This window comes from Belonocnema kinseyi, chromosome 10, assembly GCF_010883055.1.
Source record: "Belonocnema kinseyi isolate 2016_QV_RU_SX_M_011 chromosome 10, B_treatae_v1, whole genome shotgun sequence".
Lineage (NCBI taxonomy): Eukaryota > Metazoa > Arthropoda > Insecta > Hymenoptera > Cynipidae > Belonocnema > Belonocnema kinseyi.
Window position 1 is genome coordinate 98837872 of NC_046666.1, and position 4770 is coordinate 98842641.

The 4770-nt window shown below is 29.1% G+C and overlaps 1 long non-coding RNA gene across 1 annotated transcript; it reads left to right on the forward strand.

Moving 5' to 3' along the window:
- Positions 1 to 700: 700 nt before the first annotated feature.
- On the forward strand, positions 701 to 3532 carry LOC117181980. Its single transcript, XR_004468231.1, has 7 exons — positions 701 to 810; positions 1639 to 1798; positions 2042 to 2098; positions 2175 to 2255; positions 2336 to 2548; positions 2745 to 3020; positions 3108 to 3532. It is a non-coding gene; the product is annotated as an uncharacterized LOC117181980 (long non-coding RNA).
- The last annotated feature ends 1238 nt before the right edge of the window (positions 3533 to 4770 follow it).

Below are 4770 nucleotides of genomic sequence, written 5' to 3' on the forward strand. Positions count from 1 at the left end.
TTCATCTTCTTTCCTTTTTTTTCTTTGCCAGTCGCTCATTTGATCCTAGCTCTCTTTGTATTTTTTATTTGAATCTTCTTCTGCTTTTTCACTTTCTATACCTTCTTCTGCATCTTTTGCATCTTCCGTTTTGCTATTTTTTTCGTCGTCTTCTTGTATCTGTTTATGTCCTTCTTTTTGGTGAACTTTTACAAGTGCTTCTTCTGTCATTGCAATCGTTTTCAGATACAACTCTTTTTGTTTTATAATAGCTTCCATGTCCGTATTTTAATTGCTTGAACAAACACTCTGCGTATATAACTCAAACTCGAAAATAACGGTTGTGTGGCTCTACGCCGACCAAAAACGCGTCCATATAAATATTCAGTAAGAATATATTCAAACTTTATGCTCCAACTTTTGAAACTTTTCATAAAGAGAATTTGCATGTACGTGCACATACTAAAGGTACTACTTCAACCATCAGCTAACTTCATTTTGTTAAAGCTGAGGGGAAAACAATGGATCAAATACACGGGACAAAATTTTATTTCTGTAATATCTTTGTAATTGATGATCATTATTATCATTTTATTATTGCAATAAATAGTAATTAAAAAATTAAAAATATTTTTCAAATACACTCATATAGAAAAAATTTAGCTTTTACGAAGATATTAGTAAAACAGGGAAAAAATAAACTGAATCCCATGCATTTGGTCTGTTCTTCGTTATTCATTCACAGGTTCAATCCCTCGAAAATTAAAGAAAAAGAGTTTGCAGTCACCTGTGGCCAGGAAATTTGCTCAGCAAGAATAGCAGTTGTCGCAGGTAAGTACATTTTTATTATGAAGTTTTAATATTTTTCATTTAAAATTTTATTAGGTTCTCAGAAAATAAAAATTTCGCTTGAGAGGCACATTTTTAAAACTGGACGGCGATTAAAAATATAATTAATTGAAAAAATAAATAAAATGTCCGTTTGTAAGTATTTTGGAATGGATTCAAACAAATTTTGATTGGGAAACAACATTTATTCCTGAGGTAGTGAGTGGCCGAATAGGTAGAAATAAAATTTTCAGAAAATATTATATTCCAAGAAAATTGACGGCGAAGGTTTTCTTTTGTATGAAAAGGTTTTCTTATCTTGAGCCGTTGGATTAAGCTCTAACTTTCGATAAACATGCGCAAGATAAATTTATATATTTTAAGTTGCAGCTTTTTTTAAATGTCAAAAAATGTAAAAACTTGAAAAAAATATTTTAATTTGAAAATTGAAATAATTTAAAATAATCTAAAAACTTACTTTGTTAAAAATTATTTTTGTCGGAATATGCACTGGAATTTATCTAAATTTTCTAGAAAATAATCTGATTTTTTTATATAAACATGTCTCCCTTCAATTTAATTCAAAATTCGCTACGACTAGTTGTAATTTCGGAAAGACGAGCCAAATTCCTGACAAAAATATTTGACTACTGATCCCGAAAGAAACGTCGTTCTCGCCGAATTTCGTTCTTACTTCGAAAGATTCAAGTTCAACTTTTTAAGATAAATTACTTGTACATAAGTTGCATAAGTAAAACTTGGACAGTCTTGTCTACGTTTTAATGCGAATTAATAATGCAGTAGTTGAATGAAATATTACTTTTTATGCAGATACGGAAATAGAGATGCAAAAGATTATTTCTGAGAAGAGGATCAAGTTTGCACCAAGTCACGTTCTAAGAGCACATTCTGAACTCTTTGAAACTCTGAAGATACTAAAGAAGGAGAAAAGAGAAGTTCTTGATCTGAAAAAAAAAAGATTGTGAAAGCGGTAATGAAATATTACACTCATAATTCTAATATTATTGTTAAATAGTATTAAACAGACTTATAGTTCTTTCAAATTATTTGATGACGAAGAGACAAGCAATTCGCTCTAAATACTCTAAACTTCATTCAAATTATATAATAAAAATGTGTACAAAGAAGTATGTATATTACAATATTGTAGTTTATATCAAGGGTATAATAATTTATTTTATTACTGATACGTTTCCCTAATGAATTTGAACAGAAAATTGATGTTACTGATCTAAAGAAAATGAAGACAATAGAAGAGTCAAATTTAGAGGTTTGTAACAAAATTAGAAGCACTTGATATTATCTAATTAGTGTGCCGTTTACATACTTTTATTGCATTCTTACAGGAACACGATGAAAACAGCTCTTCATCTCAAACATCAGAAGCACTGAAGTCAGATGGTAATTCAGAAACACAGTACAATAAGGTTTGTAAAAATAATTTAAGTATTCAGGCAACAATTCTTTTTAATTACAGGTTTTTAAAGCTGTTTATATTTCTTACTAGTCGAAATTCTATTGCAACAGTAGCACCATTTCCCCAAAATAAGTCTTACAGATTTATTGAGTGGCGGGATATCATGCGAAAATGAGCATTGTTTGGAGACACTTAGGGAACTCCAGAAAAATATTCTGAACTTAAATTCAGAAAACATAATGTTAAAAGAGAAAAATCTTTAACTACAAGACCGATTTGTAAACCGATTTGACCAAATAATGGGTAAATTTATACAAAAACTTATACATAATTTTTTAGATACCTTTTTTAGTGCATAACTTTGAGATAATATTCCAACTTGAAATCGTTCAATTTTAAGTAATTTTAAGTTTAAGGCTTACAAAATGATGAATTTGATATCTTCCATTTATTGATTATTAATTAATAATTTTTAATTTGCTTATGTTATATTTTTTAGAAAGGTTCCAGAACGTTCAAGAAGGTGCTAAGGACAATCTGTCTAAAAAGATAGAAACAGGAGAGTTTCTGCATGTGGGATACTGCGACGAATTTGACCGTCTTCGCTTACAAATGAAAATAAACCCCAAAATTTTCGTTGCAAATATGGCATGCTTAATCTTCACCGAAGCAGTCTTAAGACGCAGCAGTGTTACTGGGATGGTCAGTAATACGTGCAAAAATAAAAGCCCGAAAAAAGCCTCACTTGATCCAGTTTGATCAGATGCTGTCATTAGTAAGTTCAATTGTTTTATATTTCCCTGAGAAAATTTTTGCCTATTACGTTTATAACATTCTGTTACATTAGTGGTTCAATTTACAGAAATTACTTAGTATTGAATGAAGACATTTAAGAAATTTTCAGAGGAGGATATAGACAAGGTCTCTGCGGAAGCACCGGCAGTAATCAGCAAAAAGATTGCGAAAATGAATCGTCCTCCAGGATCTAATCGAAAAAGAAAAACGAAAAAAAAGGTTTAAAAAAAACATAAATCACGAGAATTTGTCCCTTCAGACGAAAACTATTCTTCAAGCGAAGATGAGACAAAACAATTAAAAATAGTCGAAGAAGATACGGAACAAAATATTAATAAAGTTGCATCAGAAGGTGAGGATACCAATGCTGTGTTATTAGAAGACGAGACGGATTTTGAAATTGACGACGATGACAAACTAACTGGTGCAAATAAAGAGAAACCTGATATTGAAAATGAAAACACCTAAGGAAATCAAAATCAGTGCGACTTTAATGAAGCTGACCTCTTCGAACAGGTAAGGGAATTAAAAAAATAAAGACATCTGTTTCAAATTAAAATTATTCAGTTTTTGTACATGGTTCAATTTCGAAGACTTGAATTTCCCAATTGTAATCTAAAATGTTCCATATTTTTATCCCGCGTAGTTAAAGATGTGAAACTGTGCAATTGTCATTGTTTATTTTAAACCTATAAGCTAATCACTTTTTTATTTCTTGACTTTTTTCACTTTTATTCTTATTCATTATTAAATAATGTTTTTTAAATATATTTTTTTAAATTAATTTTAATCTAAATATTTAAAATTTATGAAATTTAAATTAGACCAAAATCCAAATTAAACTTCCCATTTAACGACCAATAATCAAATTGATGCAAAATCCTTTTAAACAAAACAAGAATCCAACGACCAAATTTGGACCACAACGAATAAACGAAAACCAAAAAAACCCTATTGTAATCTGAAAAAAAACCCAAGATTTTTTTGGTTTTCGTTTATTCGTTGTGGTCCAAATTTGGTCGTTGGATTCTTGTTTTGTTTAACAGGATTTTGCATCAATTTGATTATTGAATGTTAAATGGGATTTTTAATTTGGATTTTGGTCTAATTTAAATTTCGTAAATTTTGATTTACCTGACTTGGACTAGAGGTCATTTCTAGGATATTATGTTTTTTAATAAGATAAGAGTTAAACATGGTCCTGAGGTATTCAGAAAGGTGCAATTATGGTGTGATATCAATAAGAAATTAAGAGTCAGTATTCTTCAAAAAAGATTTTTGATTGAATGTAGAAGAAACGATGTTTTACCTAAAAAAATTTTTTTCCTGGATAACAAATTTCGGGATTTTTCTTTCCACAGTAATTTTTCAATAGAAAATTTGAACACACTTTAAACAATTTGAAATTTTCACTACTTAATTTATTTGTCAAAGATTTTTTAAATCATGTTAATTTTTTAAACTCAAGAATTTCAAGAATAAGAAGTGAATTAGAAGTTTGTTTGCAACAAAATGAAATTATTAATCTTTTAAAGCATCAGATTATTCTCAATCAAAGATTTTTAAGCAGTGATGTAAAACATGATAACAAACTTTCAAATTTAATTCATTAGCAAACTAGTGTTCAAGAACAAAATTTAAATTTACATAGGATTTTTGAAGAAGGAGGTAAAGATCCTTGGTTTGTTAATTTGACAGATATTCAAATTCCTGATTCAGTCACAGATATT